General features: G+C 47.5%; 1 protein-coding gene across 6 annotated transcripts in view; it reads left to right on the forward strand.

Annotated features, from left to right (window-relative positions):
• The window catches only part of KANK4 (KN motif and ankyrin repeat domains 4), an 82276-nt gene that overhangs the window by 26942 nt on the left and 33151 nt on the right, over window positions 1–22183 (forward strand). Inside the window, exon 1 of one of the 6 annotated variants that reach the window (XM_047723753.1) lies at window positions 17542–17629. The exons of 3 other annotated variants lie outside the window; for them this stretch is intronic. The gene's annotated coding sequence lies outside the window, so the exon portion shown is untranslated. Of the gene's footprint in view, window positions 1–17541; window positions 17630–20838; window positions 20902–22183 lie in introns of those variants that run through there. 2 more of the 6 variants (XM_047723749.1, XM_047723755.1) reach the window with 2 other exon arrangements.

The raw sequence follows: 22183 nt of genomic DNA on the forward strand, positions 1-22183 counted from the left end.
GAGAGTCTGTGCTGGAAAACACTGCCAAATAGGAAGAGCTTGCTTTGAATCTCCACTGTGCCCCTCTTAACCTTAGTTTACTCCTCTATAAAATGGGGACAAGGATTCCTTCAAAGGTTAAGATGAGTGTGAAATACACTACAGACTGTGCTTCCCATAGCTTCTTGGATAGCAGCCGAGAGAGACCCCCGGAACCACTGAGAAAAAGCAAACCCACTTCCATCTTTCATTCTTAGGCTGGAATTGGAGGGCGGGAGGAGGGGGGCGTCAATTACAGTTTTTCACAGTAGAATTTAAAATTCTTTTTTCAGTGCTGAGTAACATTAAAATGCCAAGCAGTCCATTAACAGATGCATTCAAGTTTTGCGTAGGACATTTTCTCTGGACTTAGTTTTATTTATTCAGCTGCAGGAAAATTCCTGAAGCCAGGTATGTGGATTGGAAGGTATGTCTGATAGGGAATCTGTGACCTGTGCCTGCCCTTTGTTGGGGCGCCCTCTTGCCAGGGGGGGGATGTCAGCCCTTCTCAGTATGGAAGGGGGTGCGGGGGGGCTACCAATCCTGTCTTTGGAGGCATTCCCTTCTGATACCTACTTTAACTTTTTCACTTCTCTCCTTCCCCTTCTGGCACTAAACTACAGCCACACTCTGTTCCCCTTCCTCTCTATAGTCTCTCCCCTAACACCTTTTACTTGTGTAAACCCCAACCCTAGATTAAACTTTACTGTCCCACTCCTCTGATGCTGCTTTGGGACTGAGGAATTCATTTTTAAACCTATTCCCTTTGACCTCTGCTGCTGCTTGGCCTCCCTCATGTTCATCTGCATTCTCTCTCATCCAGTCTCCTCCGTGACTGTTGTAACTTGCTCCGTCTGCTGTCCTCTAGCTCCAGATCCATTCGTCGGTCCTCCCCCTTAGTCCGTGGTCTGTTTCCTGCCTTACTGGGAAGGTGGAGGTCATGTGGCTTGAACTCTGAACTCTCACCCCCACCTCATCCTTTCTCCCCATCTTTGTTCTCCTCTCCCTTGCCAGAGCCCAGCTTGAAAAACCTTCCCCCTCCACCTCCAGAAACAGTCTCCTGGCTGTGGGCTCAGCACCACCCAGCGCTAACTTGGGTGGGTTACTTAGCCTCTCTGGGCCTCCCTTCTTCGTTGCAGAACATGACTAATAAAATCACCTTGCAGCTCTGGTTGTGGGGCAGATGGAACTCAGCTCTGCTGCCTGTGTTAGCTGTGCCTAGAGTATATGTTGGTGCTTATGTGCCCTCCCCTTCTTGCATCTCGGTCCATTCCTCCTCCTGGCTGCCTCCCCCCAACACCCCTGGGACCTGCAGACGTACTCCCTTTCCTCGGAGCCCACCTTGCCCCTTCTTTGAGCTGCTGCCCATTTCTCTCCTGGATTCCACCAAAGCAGCAAAGAGTAGCCCCACCTGCTGCTTCTACCATCTTGTCAACCCCTGGCATCTTCCCTTGTCCTCTGAAACTGAGCCCAGGCTCCCTGGTTTCCTCACGATGTACCCACTTTGGATCTCTGAGCCGCAAGCCACCCCAGTTTTTCTTCCCCATCAGCTCCCCACATGTGACTTTTTTCAAGAGTTTTGCTCACACGCCACCTCTGCACGCTCTTGCTCCCCACATGTGAGTCTGCCCCTCCAATCTTCAGGTCTGTCTCCCATCTTGGGCTCACCTTTTCCACTGTCTGCTGGCCACGCTTTCCCAGGTGAACCCCCCACTCTGTGTATGAACCCCTAGTTAGGCATGCGGCATGCCCAAGGATGAACACCCATCCCCCTACTACCAAATCTCTTTTCCCTCCTGATCTTCCTGACTCGGGGGTTGAGATGCAGGGGCTGCTGGCACCTGCATCTCCTCCCTGATCCCACGCCTGGACAGAGTGAGTGTTCAGCAAACAAAGGGTGGAAACCAGTGAATCCCACAGGTTGCCAACTCCTGCCGTTTTCTTTCTTTCTTTCTCTCTCATTCATCCCTGTTCAGTTCCCACAGCAGCCATGGTGACAGACATTTTATATACTTATCCCAATGAATCTGTACAACCCGGTAAGTAGGAAATTGTGTTTTTCCTATTTTACAGATATGTGGCCACCATGGCTGGGGTCGGGGGCGGTTAGGGAACTTGCTAAACACACAACTAGTAAGTGGCAGAGCTGGGATTCGGACTTGCATCCACCTTCCTCCAAATCCACATTCTTCTTCTTTCTATTTTAAAGATTGATAGATTGACTGATTGAAGAAAGAGCACAAGTGGGAGGTGCAGAGGAAAGGGAGAAGCAGGCTTCCCACTGAGCAGGGGAACTGGATGCGGGAGTCCATCCCAGGACCCTGGGATCATGACCTGAGCTGAAAGCAGACACTTAACCAACTGACCCACCTGGGCACCCCACCTTCCCAGTCCACATTCTTAACCTAAACTCTCCTGCCTCTAGCAGTTCCAACAGCGGGCTATGCTTAGTAGGCGCTGCGAGCTGAATACCATCTACATAGATAGACTCGTTCGTCTGTGGCTGGATTGTTAGTGTGCTACTGTTCTATTTACCCTGCTGTCACCCCAGCTCATCGCTGACTCATTTCAGGGTCTGTGCCTTAGCCCTTAGTGTTAGCACTTGAAAGCTTTGGGGCCTAGAAGCAGGAATGTGACCATCTCTTTAGATAGGGCCTGTTTCCTTTCCCTGGGTCTTAACCTCGCCATCAGTACAACGAGAGAGTTGGACCAGTTAATTACAAGAGCCTGTCTAGCTCTTACGCTCTGTGATTGTTTCACGGTTCTGCTTCCCGGTACCTACTGTGTGCTCAGCACACAGTAGGTACGGCTACGCAATGCACGGACAGCAGAAGAGGCAGCACCCTGGCTGTCAGGGAGACGACAGAGTTACTCTGGGAGACAGAGCAAACATTCAGGAAACTGCCAACAATGTAAGGCATTATGTAATTATGCCTGTGATCTCAGATTATATACATTTGTGATGGTTCAATAAAGGAGAAGAAAAGCTGCTGCTCTCTTAAAAGAAAAAAAAAACACATAAAAGGAAAAGTTAGTGAAAAGCATTCAGTCTGGCCAGACTTCTTGTCAGATCTGCTACGCTCTTCCCTCTCAAAGTCATTTGTTCATTCCGTAAATACTTACTGTCCGCTAACGGACCGGGCTCTGGGGACACTGCCCCAGACACGACACCTCCCCACCCCTCTCACTGCTGCAGGAGTTGTCTCCAACTCCCAGCTTTCATCTGGTTCCTGCCCTGCCGAAGAACCTTCTCGGCTTTCCTGCTCTCTGCAGAATCAGTGAGCTGACCTCCAGCCCTGCCTTCCCCTCCTCTTCCCCTCCCCCACCCACCCTGCACCCTGGGCCTGGACTGCTGGCCGTTCCCCAAGCCCCCCATACATATTTTCATGTCTGAGCTAGAGGGCTGCTTCCTCGGTCATCCTGGCAGGCTTTTATTCATCCTTCAAAGCCCAGCTCGAATGCCACGATAGCAGCGGTCTTGCAGTCCCCCGGAATGCCTTCGCCCACCTCTGGGACACCCAATGGCCTTGTTTAGGTCTCTGCCTCCCATTTTGGATTGTGAGTTTCTTAAGGGATCTTTATGCCCTGTCTCATTCATCCGTGGATCCCCAGAACCTAACCCTGTGCCTGAACAAGGATTTCTGATGAATGGCCAACCGAACAGCATCTGTAGAGGCCGGTCTCCGAACAGCAGGGCTCCCCTCCCTTCCCCAGAGCTGCTGGACTCCTTCACTTCATGCCCTGCTCCCCCCGACCCCCCACGAAGGTGACAGGATGATTGAGGAGGCATCTGTCTCTACTGTCTCTTGTCTCCAGACAGTAGTGGGGAGACTCGGCCAAGAGGGCCTCACTTTGGCCCCAGGGGAGGGGGGTTAGAGGCCTGCAGCGGGCTGTGGGGAAGGAGGCATGTGTGTTGGGCTTGGCTGGCAGGGGGTTCTGCGCTCCAGAGCACAAGTGGGTAAGGGTGTTGGGGGGGCAGGCTCCGTGCTGCACACACCCGCCGCAGGGCTGGGCCCCAAACGCCTTCTGCCCTGGGAAGAAAAGGAGGCATTGTGCGCTCTGGCTACACTCCAAGGGAAATATTCCTGTTGTTCTTCTATTTTAAACTGCTCCCTTTTTTTTTTTTTAAAGATTTTATTTATTTATTTGACAGAGAGAGATCACAAGTAGGCAGAGAGGCAGGCAGAGAGAGAGGGAAGCAGGCTCCCCGCAGAGCAGAGAACCCGATGCGGGGCTCGATCCCAGGACCCTGAGATCATGGCCTCAGTCGAAGGCAGAGACTTTAACCCACTGAGCCACCCAGGCGCCCCAAAACTGCTCCCTTTTTAAAGAAGGAAAGTCCAGAAGTGAAAAGCTCTCTCCCACTCCAACACATCCTGCCCACCAATTTCAAATCAGTCGCCACCTTGAAAATCTCCATGAATCTATTAATCCATCGATTCATTCATTCCATGTCTAGAACTTGGAGGAGCACTGCTATGGGTCGGCCCCGTATGAGGCACCGGGGAGACCGTCCTCATCTCTGTTAGACCGTTCCTGATCGCTCGCTGCGTGCCCACATCCTCTCAAGCCTGATGTCCCTCTGTGGGTCAGCATCCCCGCTTCGAGGGCTCCGTTCGCCCCTGCCTGTTCTCCGCCTCTGCAGCCCAGTCCGGCACTGTACCTCCTTGCGGAGCCCTGAGTTATGGCCCATCACCCTTCCCTTGACTCAGCCCTTGCAGACGAGCATGGCCAGAAGCATGCCGCAGCCTGGGTGGTTAGGCGGGTAGACCTATGTTCAACCTGAGCTCTGCCATTCGCTTTTTTTGTGACTTGGACCCAGTGATGAAAACTCTTCTGGGCTTTGGCTTCCTGATCTGCAAACCAGAGCAAATAACACCTGATCATGCGCATGGAGTGTTTGGGAGAAGGAAGAGATAGTGGTGCACTGCCTGACTCAGTGCCTACCATACCACAGGCCCCTCAATAAATAATAACAATGAGCAATTATTAAGCACTTACTAGTTGCTTCCTTCCCTCAAAAACAAAACCACAGTTTCTGTTGGAGTGTTTTCTACATGCTAAGTGCTTTGTTAGGCATGTTGCCACCTGGACAGCCTTACAGAGTGGAGAGTACTATTTTATACCCTTTCAGAGCTGAAGGAAACTGGCTAAAAGAGGTACAGTGACATGGTCAAGGTCACCAAGCTTATAAGCATGGGAGCTGGGAACCATGCCAAAGTCTGTTGGGCTCCCCTGCCATCCCTTCCCAACCACACAGACCGCCCCCCATCACATGCCCAGCTCCTTGTTCCTGGGACCAGCAGCATCAGCGTCTCCCGAGAGGGAGGTGGAAATGCAGGTCCTCAGCCCCCCCCCCCCCCTACTGAATCAGCATCTGCGTTTAACAAGATCTGGAGAAACACATATACAATACAGCTTGAGATGCGTTGAACTGCGGTTCACAAAATGGTTTTCAGACTAGGTGAGAGCAGGACTTGTCAACTCTAGTGCACACCAAAATCACCTCGAGGGCTGGTTAAAATGCAGAGCCCTGCCCCCGAGAGATTCTGACTTTGTATCTATTGTTTGTTCCCTGCGCATTTATGATTTTCAGTTCAGGGCTTCTTCGGAGTAGAGAGAGCAGATCTGAGTGGGATCCAGACAAACTCCTGGCTCAGGTCTTAGCCCAAGATGGCTTGGGGTGTATAGCTGTTGGAGCCATTAGAGGAAATCTGGGCTGGATTGAATCCTTACAGAGTCACTGGCATCAGCCATCTCCCTGCTTTGGGAGGAACTGGCCCATCAACAGGGATGTACATCTCTCAAGTTGTATGAGGCAAGACCCATACATTCCTACATCAGCCACTGCAGCACCCACAATGTGCGCCCACTCCCCTTCACCATGCCCAGGTGAACAGCAGAGAAGTTTAATTTGTAATAAAAGACCCTTGTATCTGGGTGCCTGGGTGTCTCAGTTGTTAAGCGGCTGCCTTCAGCTCAGGTCATGATCCCAGGGTCCTGGATGGAGCCCCGCATCGCATCCGGCTCCCTGCTCATCAGGAAGCCTGCTTCTCCCTCTCCCACTCCCCCTGCTTGTGTTCCCTCTCTCTCTGTGTCTCTGTCAAATAAATAAATAAAAATCTTAAAAAAAAAAAAAAAGCAAACCCTTGTATCTAGCCTGAAAATATGTCTTTCTAATGTAGATTTTGACAGAGTGATAAATCTGCAAAGAGCATTTTCTCTAAAACTGGTATCTGGGGGTGCCTGGGTGGCTCAGTGGGTTAAAGCCGCTGCCTTCGGCTCGGGTCATGGTCCCAGGGTCCTGGGATCGAGCCCCGAGTCGGGCTCTCTGCTCAGCAGGGAGCCTGCTTCCTCCTCTCTCTCTCTGCCTGCCTCTCTGCCTACTTGTGATCTCTGTCTGTAAAATGAATAAATAAAATCTTAAAAAAAATAAATAAATAAAATAAAACTGGTATCTGTGTAACTTGACCACTGCTATCAAGTTAAAAAGCAATTAAACACCTCAAGACTCCTTAGAACTTTCAAAGATTATCTGAAAAGTAATTATGTCATATTGATTAAATAATTTTAAGTTAATTAGAAAGTCACAGCATTTCTTAGCTTATTCCTTTGCAAATAAATTTATTTTATGTCTAGACCTACTGCGTGACCAAACAATGTGGTTTATATTTTCAACAATCATCTGATATTTAAGGAGCATGGCTGGTGATGCAGTTTAATATGAAGAGTCTTTCATTTGCTAAATCCTTCTATCTGGTTCCTTCCTTTTCTATTTAAGCTCCATTGGCAACTTGCTTCATAGACAGCTACAGAACTAGAATTGTAAAGGCAGAGAATACTGGGGTCACGAGCTTGCTCTCTAGAGGTACACACACCTTGATTTGAACTCCGGTACTGCCGCTTCCTAGCTTTGTGCCCCAAACCTGTCATCTGTGAAAAGGATATAGGAGCACCTACCTATTGTACTCCATGTGAAATTAAATAAGTTATCATTCACACAATATCAGATAACGTCTGGCTAGTAATAATTATTATTTATAATACTAACAATATAATTATTCTGATGATGCCTCAGTTTGGTGATCTGTACAATGGGTGTGTCAGGGAATTACAAATGTCAACACCTGACTATTCAAAACTTCTCTGCCTGTGGAAAGAAACCTCAAGTAGTTCTCTTCTAAGAAAATATCTAGCAGAGTTTTCTTGGCTCTTGCCCCCGGGGATGCAGATTGGGGTCGCCCAGGGATAAGAAAGCCCTGGACAAATGGAGCCAGTCCTGAGATTCCTGGTGACGGAGGGAGAGAGAGACTGGCAGACGGTGGGTGAGCAGATGCCAGGTGTGAGGGAGGTGAATGAGTGAAGAGCCAGGTGGAAGGGTTTCCGTGAGAGATGATGGAGAACAGAGCACAGTGCTTCTGAAACAGTTGTTTTGCTGGAAATAGATGCTGAGAAGAGCAGAGAGAGGGAAGGACAATTTTCAGACTTTGCCTCATGCTAAGAATGCACTTCCCCTTTGGTGTTTTCTCCAGAGACTGCAGTGAAGGTTTGGGTTGCCTCCAATTCATTTTTTCCTACTTAACTGCCGTTCCTTTGAACACAACCATTGAGCGGAGGCCGGGCCATGAGGTGGCCATCTTTGCCTCGTCTACAGGGGAGTCCTGACGGGGCTCTTCCAGGGCTGAGTGGGGAGGAGTAAGGACGCGTACAGATGAGGTGGTTAATAGGTGTTGGTGATTATTCCTACTGCTCTGCATCGTACTTTCCCTGTGGCTAGTGGCTGCCAGCAAAGGTGACTGTCTTCACCGACTTCACCATAATAATGCCATTATCCCACATTTCACCTGGGGATGCCAGCCACACTGTTCTTTAAAGAAACCAGTCGAATCAGTTTGGTATCCTCCAGTACCACACAGCAGACCATGGCCATCTGCAGGAGGTTTTATAAAGGAAAGCACTCGGGGCGCCTGGGTGGCTCAGTGGGTTAAGCCGCTGCCTTCGGCTTGGATCATGATCTGAGGGTCCTGGGATCGAGTCCCGCGTCGGGCTCTCTGCTCGGCGGGAAGCCTGCTTCCCTCTCTCTCTTTCTGCCTGCCTCTCCGTCTACTTGTGATCTCTCTCTGTCAAATAAATAAATAAATAATCTTAAAAAAAAAAAATAAAGGAAAGCACTCCATCAGGAGTCTAGAAAAGAGAATCTGACCTTTGCTCTGCTCTATGGTATGGACAAGTCGCTGAGGCTTAGTTTCCCCATTAGTAAATGAAGATGATGTCCCAGGTCATGTCTGTTTTTTCTGCTCCCAGCAGCAGACAACCAGCAGGGGTGATGGAACACTTGCTACCTGCAGACTCAGAAGCAGGAAAGAGAGGCTTTGCCTTAAAAAAAAAAAAAAAAAATCACCCATAGTTAGGCTAGAAGAAAAGATGTGAGCATCTTTATTTTATTTGTTGTTAGAGTTAATTAATAAAAGTCTGCTTGTGCTGTGCTCCAAATGTCCGACTATTTTGTGACATCTTTGAGAGGCTGTGGGCAATACAAATGTGGGATGTGAATTTGGGAGGCACCATTTCTTAGTGACTTTCCCCACATCAAAATAAAGCAAAACCCAACCAGAACAGGATATGACTTTTCTATGTACTGCCGATGCTGCACTGGACTCATACAGAGTCCATCTTCTTCAAGGAGACGTTGAAGTGGACAGAAGTTTCTAGAGTCCTTCCTCTCTCACTGCCTCTCTCTGGCTCATTTCTGAGGATGCCCAGCGTTTATCCAGCTGCCTGCAGCCAAGGCTGGGTTCCTCTCATCCCTGCCTGACCCACATCACAGAGGCCTACTGCTCTTCCTTAGGGCCTGCTGGAGGGGCAGGCGGGGACCTTGGGCAAGAATGAAAAGCCTTTCAACTTGCCTGAAAAGTCTGGAAACAGCCCTGGTTCCACCCAGGTGTCTGGAGATTACTTATCAGGCTCAGTTTGGTTTAACTGACTTTCCTGAATGTGCAGGCTGTGCCAAGATAAATCTTTCTCCCAACCCAGGAGGCAGATGCCACAGCCCACGCAAGCCCTGAAGTGTCTGCACCTGCAGCCTCAGTTCCCAAGCCAGGCAGCTGTCTGTGAAGCGCCCCCCCCCCCGCCCCCAGATTCTGACTGGGGACAGTGATGCTCAGAGCGTTGGCTGCCCGGAGAGGCTGGGTGCACTGTGGAGGGTGTGTCTGCTCCCACCCTCGAGATGCTTTCACTGAGGTGACCCAGGAGGGAGGAGGTAAGGCTGAATTCCTCGGTTTACTCTGAGCTGAGGTTCCCAAGCTCTGTTGACTATGGCCCCGTTTGGCCAAGGGCAAGACCATGTGGCCCACAGAGCCCACGGGCTCCTACTCTGCAGTGGGAAAGAATTCGAAATAACAGAGGATAAAAGGCGAAGCGAAAAAGAAGCAGAGTGGTCGGGCAACAAATACTCAGGACAAAACAGAAACTCTGGAAAGTAATCTACAAGTGACATAAATGAACAGAATAGAAGCAATTGAAAACCAAGCCAACGCTGAGGCTGCGGAGTTGCAAAGAGCAGAACCCACTCCAGCAAGCTTCGGTGGAAGGCAAATTCAGTAAAGGACATCAAGTCACGCCACCACCCTCTCCACAATCACTTGCTTGCAGCCCTTCCTTTTCCAGGGCACTTTCTTCCAATTTGAGGTCTGGCCTGTGTGCCTCTACCCTGATGAGCACAGGTCCCATGCCTGAGTCCTAACTCTGAAGGAGCCTGGCACCGCAAATCCTGGTTTCAGCCTTGCGGGGGTGCGACTGCTAAGGAAGGAAATAACCCAGGCATAGGAAGGGTGTTCACAAAGTGTTGGTGAGCCCAGAAAAGCAACAAATGTCTTCTGTATTAATAACAAAGCACCCTCCAGAGAATTGCGGGAATTCCAGTTCTTGGCTGGTGTGCACACACAGGAGTTTTGCAGCGCTATTTGGAGAGGGATGGAGGTCACACTTCTTTGTAGAACAGAGAATTAATGTTCTCAGTAAACTCTTGTAATGAACTAATTTTTGTTTGTGAACGCCAAGGTTTATTAACGCTCAATAACTCACTTGTGTTTCTAGTTCCCTAGAAAACGGAGATCTCCTGTATGGAGTTTCTTTTGGAGTGATGAAAACGTACTAAAATGAGGTTGTGGTCTTTTCAATAACTGGTGATAGGAAAACTGAATATTCATATGCAAAATAATAAAGCTGGACCTTAACCTTAAACTGCATACACAAATGACCTCGAAGTATATCAAAGTCCTCAACCTTAAAGATAAAGCTATAAAACTTCTGGAAGAAAGCACTGAGGAAAATCTTCACGACAGTGAATTTGACAGCAATTTCATGGATCGGAGACCAAAGCACAGGGAATGAAAGAAAATTCAGATAAATCGAACTTCATCAAAATGAGTAACCTTTGTGCATCAAAGGATACCAGCAAGAAAGTAACAAGACATCCTACACAATGGGAGAAAATACTTGCCAGTCACATACTTCATAAGGGGTTAATATCCAGAAAGATCTCTTACAACTCAACTACAACAAAAACAATTTTGCCAATTCAAAAAGGGGCAAAGGACTTGAATAGACATTTCTCCAAAGAAGGTATATGAATGGCCAGTAAGGACATTAAAAAAGATGCTCAACAGTCATTGGCATTGGGTCAGTAAAAATTAAAACGACTAGGAGATGACACTTCACACCTACCACACTTGCTAGGATGATAAAATAACTTTTTTTTTTAATGGAAAAAAAAAAACCCAGATGTTGGTGAAGATATGGAGAAATTGGAACCATTATGCATTGCTGGTGGGAACATGAAATGGTGCCGCTGCCTTGGAAAACAGTTCGGTGGTTCTTCAAAAAGCTAAAAATACAATTACCATATGACCCAGCAATTTCACTCCTAAATAAAAGCAGGGACTTGAATAGATATTTGTATACCAATGTTCACAGGAGCATTATTCACAGTAGCTAAAAGATGGAAGTAACCCAAGTGTTCATTGATGGTTGAATGGATGAACAAAGTATGCTACATACACACAATGGAATGATACTCAACCATAAGAAGGAATGAAGTTTTTGCTATTTGCTAAGCCTTGGATGGATCTTGAAGACACACTAAATGAAATAAGCCAGACACGGAAGGACAGATATTGTATGATTCCATTTATAGGAGGTACCAAGAAAAGGCAAATTCATAGAGACAGAAAGTGGCATAGATATTACCAGGGCAAGAGGGAATGGGGAGTAACTGTTTAGTGGGTCACAGAGTTTATGTTGGAGATGAAAACTTTCGGGGTATATATAGTGGTGATGGTGACAAAACATTACAAACATATTTAACGTCATTGAATTCTGCACTTAAAATTGGTTAAAATGATAAATTTTAGCTTATGTATATGTATTTGATTTTATAATTTATTTTTATTGTTTTAAAAAGATTTTATTTATTTGACAGAGAGAGAGACAGCAAGAGAGGGAACACAAGCAGGGGGAGTGGGAGAGGGAGAAACAGACTTCCCACCCACTGAGCAGGGAGCCCGATGCGGGGCTTGATCCCAGAATCCTGGGATCAGGACCTGAGCTGAAGGCAGACGCTTAACGACTGAGCCACCCAGGTGCCCCTATTTTATTTTTTAAAGAGTTTACTTACTTATGTGTCAGAGAGAGAGTGTGTGCACAAATGGGGAGCAGCAGGCAGAGGAAGAGAAGCAGGCTCCCCGCTGAGCAAGGAGCCTGATGCAATCCCAGGCAGAGCCTTAACTGACCGATCCACCCATGCGCCCCTGTACATGTATTTTAACACAATTTTTAAAATTAGGTGATGGCAATGTTTGCACAAATCTGTACTACAACTATTGAATCGTCCAATTTAACTGAGTAAATTGTATGGCATGTAGACTACATCCAAATAAAGCTATTTTAAAAAATCCTTTCCAGCTCTGACAGTTTCTATGATCCGTCCATTCATTCATGTATTTATATATTCACTGATTCAACATATTTTTGCTGAGTTCCTATCATATCAACTGTTCAGAATAGGGTGATAAATAAATCAAAAACACTATCTGCCCTTCCCTCACTTAAAACAGTGTGGGTTTACAAAGGAATCATAGCTAACATTTCTTGACTTATTATGTGCAGAGCATTGGCACAAACACTTTACACACTTCTCTCACGTGGTCCTCACAACCACGTACTTAGCTGAATAAGGAAATTTGTTCAAGGTCACAGAGTCAGGATTTGAACCTGGGCTGTCTTACCTCAAAGCCTGTGTGCTCTTAACCATTCATCATATGTGGCAGCTGGGTTCCAGCCACCTGAAATTGGGGTCTTCCTGGAGACCTGCCCTGAGGCCCACCTGTCAGGCTGCCTGATCTGGTGGCATTGAAGGGAGAGTTAAAGATGAGGTGGATGCCCTCCAGGAGGGAGTGAGTGTGGATCATAAGACCTAAGTCAGGGGGGTCTTGCATAGCCATTTACAGTAATCATTATGAAGCAGGTATGATTACATTTTTTAAATGGGTAGGTGATGGAATTATAAATATAAAATCAAATTCACAATTGAATTTATATTATTATATTAATAGCTAATGTATTTATTATTTGTTGAACACAGCCTGTACACCAGCCTGGGTTCTGAGTGGTTGATATATATTATCATATTTCATCCTCCATGACATGTAGGGTGTATGACTCTTCCTACTTTACAAATGAGGCACAGAGAGGTCAAGCAATTTCTTCAAGGTTGCACAGCCAGTGGCAGAACTGGGATTCCAGCCGTGGCTTCTCGGTGTGGAGTCCAGACTCTTAACCACCACAGAACTTGCTCTTTGATTACGTTAAGATATACAAAGTAGTGGGACATGAGGTTGTGGGATTATGGTGATTTCCCACCTTTTCCATGCACAAATTGTTAATGTTTTTATTTTCCAAGAATCTATCACGATGGTGATTTCTTAGAATAAGAAAAGACATCACATGTCTCTGTGATGTTTTCATCTCCTTGCTTCACCGTTTTATTTAGTTGTGTTTGATTTGGCAGTTGCCTGCGCGCTGGGGCACAGACAAAGTCGATGCAGTGAAGACGCGGGCAGTAAGGCGGGAGATACGGTGAGGTGCCTCGGCTGCCCGGATTCTGCGGCAACCTTCCAGGGAGGGCGTGGTCCCCTTCTCATTAAAGCCTTATCAACACTAAATATCCTTCTTTAAAGACATTCCCACTATCCACCCCACCCCCATACTTGTAAGTCTGCGTTGTACCACTGTTAAGCACCGTGCGTGCATTGAATTCGAATCAGACCGCGCGTAGTGCCCATACCTGGGCAACTCACTGCACTGAGCCTCCGCTAATGGGAATCATAGGACCGCTTCATAGGGTTATTGTGCAAATTAAACTGGATGGCGTTTGGAATGGACCTAGGATACCTGGCACAGTGTAGCGTCAACAGAGAGTACTGTATTTAGATGTTATCTAGCTGCTTTTTGAATCATTCCGGCGGATAGAAATCTTTCAAAAATTGACCATCAGTATCTCCTCTTCTCTTGAGTTGCCCGCTGGTGCCCCTTCCTCCTGGGTCTCTTGGTGTGTGGATTTGACAGTGCGTTTGGGTCAAGGACTGAGAGCATTCTGGGAGGGTCTTTTTCCCGGGGGGTCCCCAATGCCTTCCATTTTCTCTGGGGAACACTTTTCACGGGTTAGTGCAGCCTCCCTTCTCCCCGAAACTGACCCTATTTCCATCCTGAGAAATTCTCACCTGCTTTAAAGGGTTGGTCTTGAGAACAGCTGATTCCCACTGGACTGCTATAGCCAGTCCATTCCCCCCGGGACTGCTATACCCCCAGCTTCTCCGTCCGTTTAAACAGTGTTGGGACAGAGTGGCCGTGGCCGAACCAGTCCACTCCGAGAGCCTCTGTTTCAGGCGTACCTAATAGTCTGCTCTTCCTCGACCCTGGGTCATCACACCCGCTGCCAAAGAGCTGACCTTCCTGAGCAAAGTGCAAAAGCCTAAGGGACTGCTTAGATAAAAGGCACATTCTTCAGATAGTTTCATCTCCTCTTCCCTCTTGCCTTGGAGAGTCCACTCTTTTCCCATCATGGGGCAAACAGGATCTGGGCCAGAAGCTGGAAGTTTCTAAACTGCAAAAGGAATCAGTATCTCCTCAGCCAAGTGCTTCTTGCCAGAGAAGTTCTTGTGGATAAATGCGTGTGGTCCCAGGGAATCTGCACAGCCAGTGGCAGAACTGAATGGCTCAGTGGCTAACCTAAGACGGCTACTATCTTAAGACCTCTGTCTGAGTGAGGCCTAGGGGTGGGGGCGTGCCAGGTTCCAACACAGGGCAAGGCCCAGAGGCGATGGAGGGGGTCCTCCCACAGGAAGCACACCCCCCTAGAGAGCGGTTGGGGATTTCCATGAAGACCTTCCTTAAATGTGAAGTCACCTTCTGTGGGGACAGCACCAACCTGAAGCTTGCGTCTGGGTATCTTACATGTCTGCTGCACTCACTGGCAGGCTCTCTGCAGCCTGCGTGGCTGCGAGGAAAGGGTACTGAACTGCGAGACCAAAAATCTGAGTTTGGGTTGAGGCTTTGCCTTTTGTTAGCTTTGTGCTGTTGTGGGGAACCAGCTTTGTTTCCTCATCTGGGAAATGGAGAGCAACATTCCTGGTTCTGCCCACCTCCCTGCCTGACTCCGGAGGGAAATGAGCATGGTGGGCAAATTAGAAAGATATGAAAGACAGAAGACTCTGTCCTCCTCTGAGGACACAGCAGTCAGCACAGCGTCTGTTCCAACATCTCGGGGGGGCTCCTCCTCCCCAGAAAGAGGTCTGAAAGAAGGAGGGGAGACTAGGAGGTTCAGAGTGTGTGTCTTCTTTTCCTTGTGGGTCTTCTGTCCTGGCATCTGAGCCAAGCTGACCGGTGGCACTGCTGGGAGACTAGTATTTCCTTTCCTCATTCTGCTGGCCTTTTTTTTCCCCCCTTCTTTTTCTTTTTTAATCTGGTGAGAGGCCTGGGGCCAACCGGAGAAGCAGATGTGCTCCTTTGGTACTTAAGGAAGTATCTGGAAAGGTCACCTGTGTTTAGAGCCATCAATGTTGTGGATAAGTTCCGTTTCACACACCTGACATGGCATCTAGCCTGTGATGCTGGTCAGGAACAGAGACACAGAGCAGCAATTAGAATTCAAGAGACACCCGCCGTAGTCGAGGGCAGACAGCCGTGGAAGCAGGAAGACTAGCCACTGCTCTTGAGCAGATGCTGAGTGGAGCTTGGAGGAGGGGCAGAAACGGGCCAGTGCTCCGGGAAGAATGCTGGGTCTTGCAAGAAAAGCATTAGGTCTGGAAATAAACCTCTCATCTCCATATTGGATGAGGAAGAATTTATTCCTGGGAGAGGAAAACAGAGTGCTTGTCTCCAACACAGAGATGAACCAGAGGGGAAGAGTGGGTGGCTGAAAAGTCATGGGACCTGGTGACATGGAGAGCTTTTCTTCTCCCAGTGTCCTGGGGAAGTAGCACATGCCTCGAACCATTCTCTGGCCAGTTTGGAGGGGGAATGGTCAATGATCATTTTAATCCATCAGAGGAATAGCTTGCTCCTTGGTATATTTTTCCATATAACCTCAGAGTTCAAGGTATATTTCTGATATATTTTTTTAAATTCCGATGATCTGGTCTTTGAACTCCGTTAACACAGAAAAATACTTTCAGCAGTTGAGAAAAGTATATGCTGCTGTCCCATAGCCTTGTCCCTCCCATCTACCTGTGCCCTTTGGGAAGTCTCTTGACCTCCCTCTTGAACAAGGTGCCCTAGAATCTTTCCAGGAAAATAAGGAGTGTGATCCAGTATAGTAGGAAAAACACAGAATTCTAATCCAAGAATATTCATTTTCATCCACATCCCCTCTAGGGTGAGCCAAGAGAAGTCACAGTATCTGTCTCATTTTCTTCACCTATACAATGGGGATGCTCGTCCCCGTCTGGCTGCCTCAGGCTGGTTTGAGGATACAGGGGACGCAGGATGTCAAGTGCTTTCCAAGTGTATTGGACTGGAGATAGGCAGCATTTCAGGGTGACACTCAGCTCTGGCATCAACCGCAGTGTGGGTTAGGCAGGAATTTGCCCTGGTCTTTGAAGCACATCTCGATAGGCTGTGCCTGTGAAGGTCAGAGCTGCTTTGACATGTCTCACTGTTGGAGTTTCACCTCCCAGGACAGCCTCATTTGGCTAGGGCTCAGGGAAGGCAAAGGGGATGAGGTCCCTATCATCTTTTTGCTAAGCCTGCATACAGGAACCCAGATGCTCTCCCCGGCTCCTTTTGACCACACCTACCCCAGGTCCGGCCGTAGTGCTGGATTTGGAGAGCTTGGAGCCTTTGAGCACAAGCCTCCCACCTGCCTCTGCTCCAGAGAGAGCTGTGGCCGCAGTGAGCTAGCCCAGACTCTTCCCAGAGCTTGCCTGAGACACTCTGAGACTGTCCTCCTCCACAGTTGCCTTCTCGCTGGCTCCTGCACCTGCCCTTCTGAACTCACCGGTCTGCGCTGCAGTTAGAGACCTGCCCAGGGTTGGATCCTTATAGTAGGTATCTGCTTGCTTTTCTCTTACTGCTAAAATAGGGTGCATTTTGGTCCTGGGGCATCAGACTGGTTAGAGTGGCAGGAAGCCGGAGCTGCCAGTCTAGTCTGGATCTCACTGAGCATTGTATCATCTTCCTGCTCTGCCCAGTAGACTTCCAGTGACTCTCCAGGGCGCCCAGCCCTGGGACTGCTTGTGGAAGCTTTGGAAGCTTTGCGTGGTTGTGGGACCCCAGGAGGTGGGTGGAGGGGGAAGTTTCTTTTTTTTTTTTTCTAATTTTTGTTTTTATTTATTTATTTGACAGAGAGAGATCACAAGTAGACAGAGAGGCAGGCAGAGAGAAGGGAGAAGCAGGCCCCCTGCCAAGCAGAGAGCCTGATGCGGGGCTCGATCCCAGGACCCTGAGATCATGACCTGAGCTGAAGGCAGAGGCTTAACCCACTGAGCCACCCAGGCGCCCCGAGGGGGAAGTTTCTAAATAGAGTCTGGAAGAAAGAGATGTACCCCTGCAGGGTTTCAGATCCTAAGGACAATTCCCATGTCTTCATTAGGAACAATTTTATTAATGAGCCGCCTGAGCTGCAGGGAGAGAGAAGGAAAAGCATAATTAATTATGACCCCTCAGAGAAGCTCCCAGAGTTGGGGCAGTTGCGGGAGGATGGTGTGTGCTGTTTCGGTGTCGTTAGCTGTGGCACTAGCTCTGGGAACTAACTTTCCAATGAAGGATTTGAGCTTTCTTCCTCTTCCTGCAAGATCGGGAATCAGCTTATTGAGCACTGAATTCCTGCCTGACCCTACTCCCCTCTTCCCGGGAGTGAAAAGGAAGTCAGTATTTGCTTCTCCAGCAAGGTCACGGATCACCTGACCAAATCCTTGAACAGCTGGGAAGCCAGTGCTGCTGTGCTGAACTCCGGAGCTGAGCAGTCAGCTCTGGTCCAGCAGCCAGCACCGCGCTTTGCGCAGGGAGTCGACTCCTCTCACTCCAGGCGATGGCAGGGGGAGGATGCCAAGGCAAGGTAATGTGGCAAAGCTTTCCTCCCAACAGTTCTCCCTTCTCCACGAAGCTCCAGATTCCGCTGCTGCATTGCAGGCGAAAATGACAGACACGTGCCGGAAAATGTGAGAACGGAGTTAATGAGGTTGTGTTCATGTGTCATTTACTGCGAAGGAGTTGTCTCTTTGTTTCCTGGGTCTGTGGAAAGTGAGTCGGCTGGAGAACTCCATAGGCAGAATATTTTTTAGGAGTGCAGCTCCCCTTCCTGGGTGCCTGGATGCTGGATGTTAAGCGGCATCACAGATACCTCCTGCTTCTCGGCACAGGGGACATTTACACTGGGAGGCAAGGGGCTCTGGAATGGGGAAACAGGAAGCGCTCATCATTTTGGCAAGATCCGTAAGAGGTACGGGTAATATTTTGCGGGGGGGGGGGGTTCTTTTGGAAAGAGTGCTTTGTCTTTGCGAGCGATCGTGCAGGGATTGACCGGGCTGCTGTTCCGTGCACTACCTTGCTAAATATTTGACTTTTTAAGGTTGAATTCTCCAAGAATTATCGTTGCAATACGGCTGTGCTTGGAGCCAAGCTTTCTTTTCAAGGAAATCCAAGGTGCTATTTATTTTGGCATGTGGCCTGTTCTAGGATGAAATACGGCGTTTTTATTATTGCAGAATAAAGAGAGGTTTGAAGAGACGAAAAGTACAGAACTAGGTTTCAGTTTCTTTCTAAGTAAAGCAAGGTTTCTTTGTATTTGAGGTTAGGAATGAGATTGTAAATGGCATCATAAAAGGAGTAACTGTGGAGAGGGAGAGGATGTAGGTCTACACTGCAGGAGTTGGGCTGACTGGGGGAAATCGAGCTGTTCCTAATGTGGCCTGATAGTTGTACACGGGCTTTCGGAGTAACTGCCTCTTTGGTGGATTTTTTTTTTTTTTTTTTAAAGATTTTGTTTATTTGACAGAGAGAGATCACAAGTAGGCAGAGAGGCAGGCAGAGAGAGAGGAAGAAGCAGGCTCCCCACTGAACAGAGAGCCTGATGTGGGGCTTGATCCCAGGACCCTGAGATCATGACCTGAGCCGAAGGTAGAGGCTTAACCCACTGAGCCACCTAGGCACCCCTGAACTGGGCATTCTTGATCCCTAAATAGGTTATCGACAAATTAAAAATTACAGAATACCAGGTATTGTAAGGTTCTGAATACCAAATACAACAGCACTGAGTAATGAATTGCTTTATGTCAAAATTTTTGTGCTTCAGAAGGTTGCAAATTTCCATTTGAAAGGGGAATTCTGCCCAACCAAGCTCATTTTCATATTCTGTTGCATTGCAAAGTAGCATGTGTTGATGTGGCAATTTTTCTTCAATTCCACTCACCCAGTCACATCAAAAAATACACCCTTAGCTCAATTATAAGATGTCCACCCCCAGGGCCATAATTGTGGCCAAAGTGCAGGAGGAGGCCGGGGAGGGTGAGGCTGGCAGTGGCGGGATATGGGCATGACAGTTCCCTCCTTCCCTTCCTGTGTCTAGACCTTTCCTGTGGAAGCTTGCTGTGCTCTCTTCTTCAGAGAGTTGGGTGTCAGCTCCACTTAATTTCTGTAACCTCAGAAATGACTGATTTTAGTAATATTCAAGCAAGTCTAAGAGAACTATTAGAAATCTCCATAGAGTTCTTTTTTTTTTTTTTTTAAGATTTTTTTATTTATGGGGCGCCTGGGTGGCTCAGTGGGTTAAAGCCTCTGCCTTCGGCTCAGGTCATGATCCCAGGTCCTGGGATCGAGCCCTGCGTCGGGCTCTCTGCTCAGCGGGGAGCCTGCTTCCTTTCCTCTCTCTCCTCTCTCTCTGCCTGCCTCTCTGCCTACTTGTGATCTCTGTCTGTCAAATGGATAAATAAAATCTTTAAAAAAAAAAAGATTTTTTTATTTATTTGAGAGTCTGGGGCAACAGACAGGGAGAGACTTGAAGCAGACTCCCCACTGAATGCAGAGCCTGATGCGGGACTCGAACCCACAACCCTGAGATCATGACCCAAGCTGAAACTAAGAGTCCAACGCTTAACCAACTGAACCATCCGGGTGCCCCTCTGTAGAGTTCTTTTCAGTGAAATTTGACCTAATGTGTGGCATAATTATCTGACCCTAGGATCCAACATTAAGGGTTGAATCCTAACTCAAACCAAAGGCAGTAAGTGTGACTGAACTCTCTGAGGTGATGGTGAGTTTGTGTCAAAGATCCCTCTTGCACCTAGGTGGCCCCCTCTTGCTTAGAAGGAGCCTGTGGCTTAGTGTGCCGTCTTGAAGAAGCAGGTCACACACACCTTTGGCCAAGAGGCCTTACAAGAGAGTAGTTCTCCTTATCTGTCCGAGAAGGCGTTTTGCACATACTTGTGGCAGAAGCAGAGAAGCATCAAAGTCAAGAACACTTCCTGCTCCCGCTCCCTGTCCCACCCCCGAGAGAGCTAGGGATCAGTCACAGCATCCGGGCTGGGCAAATGTTTACAGATCACTCCCCAGGACATGACTGGAGTAGGCTATACTTGAGGGCAAATCCTGGTCCGACACCTGCTTGTGATATAACTTTGGTAGTCTTGGAAACTCTCTCGGCTTCAGTCTCTGTATCTGAAGACTGGGGACAATAGTAATAATCCCCTTGGGGTTACAGTGAAGACTGCATGGGAGAATTCGAGCATGTCAATTGCTCTGAATGCTGCCTGTTGCTCAGTAATGATACAGGGTAGGAGGAGGAAGGGAGCAGAAGGGAGAGGAGAAACCATGATGATGGAGACAGGCTGAGGGGCCGAGCTTAGGCTTCGTGTCCTCACCCTTCTTCTTCTGTCAGCATCTGGGAGGCTCCCCCACCGACTGCAGACTGCTGACCTGTGGCATTATCAGGCACAGTGTCCTCTGCCTGGGAACCCTCTCTTGCTTTTCTTTCTTCTTCTTCTTTTTTTTTTTTTTTAATTATCCTTATTTTTTAATGGAGATAATAGAGACATAATTGACATAAATATTTTATTGGTTTTAGGTGTGCAAAATAATGAGTTGGTATTTGCATATATTGTGAAATGGCTTCCACGATAAGTCTGGTTAATATCTGTCCCCATAGTTATGAACTACATGACACCATAGTTATAGTTACAAACTATACAACTATCCTTTTTTTTAAATTACAAACTATTTCTACGATGAGAACTTTTTAAAAATTCCCATCTAATTAACATACAGTATTATATTAGTTTCAGGTGTACCGTATAGTGATTCAACAATTCTAAACATTACCAAGCGCTCATCCTGGTAAGTGTGCTCTTACCCCACTTTATCTATTTTGCCCATCGCCCCACCCATCTCCCCTCTGGCAACCATCTGTCTGTTCTCTATAGTTCAGAGTCTGTTTTTTGTTTGTCTCTTTTTTTTTTTCTTTGTTTGTTTGGTTTCTTAAATTCCACATATGAGGGAATCATATGGTATTTGTCTTTCTCTAAGTGAATTACTTCACTCAGCATTATACCCTCTGGATCCATCCATGTTGTAAATGGCAAGATGTCATTCTTTTGGATGGCTGAGTGATATTCTCTCTCTCTCTCTCTCTCTCTCTCTCTCTATATATATATATATATATATATTTAAAAGTTGTTAATAGAGTAGATCTTAAAATATATATAGATAGATCTATCTATATATATATATATATCTCACGCTTATGATGAAGACTTTTAAGATCTACTCTATTAACAACTTTTAAATATCCAATACAGTATTCTTGACTATGGTCGCCATGCTGTTCATTACATCCCTATGACTGGAAGTTTGTGCCTTTTGACTGCCATCCCCTATTTCACCCACCCCACAACATCCTGCCTCTGACAGCCACCAGTCTGTTCTCCGTATCTATGAAATTGGGTGTTTTTAGATTCTACCAACAAGTAAGATCATATGGTATTTGTCTTTCTCTGTCTGACTTATTTCACTTAGCATAGAGCTCTCAGGATCCATACATGTTGTCACAAACAGCCAAGATTTCCTTCTTTGTCATGGCTGAACAGTTTTGCATTATATATATTTACCACACTTTCTTCACCCTTTCATCCACTACAGGACACTTAGGTGGTTTCAGAACCTTTTCTTTCTAGCAAGGGTGAACCTCTCTCGCCTCAGGTTAGAACCTTCCAGATCTCTCTACTTGCTGCCTCTTTAGCAGCCACACTTGCCCTCCTTCTCCCCAACATCTTTCTACTCCAGCTCTATGCTGTTTCCAAACTCAGTACTTCTTGCCCCCAAAGTAAGTGAGGTACTTCGTGTTGGCATTCCCCCTGCAAGGAGTGTCTCTGCACCTGGAAACCAGGCTGCCCTTCCAGGCTCTGTCACACCTGCAGAGGGAAAGGCCCCTTTGGCAGCTGCACGCAACGTGGTTTGGAACGCTCACGGAGAGAAGCCAGGTGAAATTTTGCCAGGCAAACTTTAGACCTCCTCTGGTTTGGTGGGCCACATACTTCTTAGCCGTCTTTCCCAGTTTACGTATTCTCCTTTTTTCCATCCCTGGCTGTTGGAGACCACCCCTCATCCATCTCTTACTCCC

Source organism: Lutra lutra, chromosome 4 (genome assembly GCF_902655055.1).
Source record: "Lutra lutra chromosome 4, mLutLut1.2, whole genome shotgun sequence".
In the NCBI taxonomy this organism is placed as follows: Eukaryota; Metazoa; Chordata; class Mammalia; order Carnivora; family Mustelidae; genus Lutra; species Lutra lutra.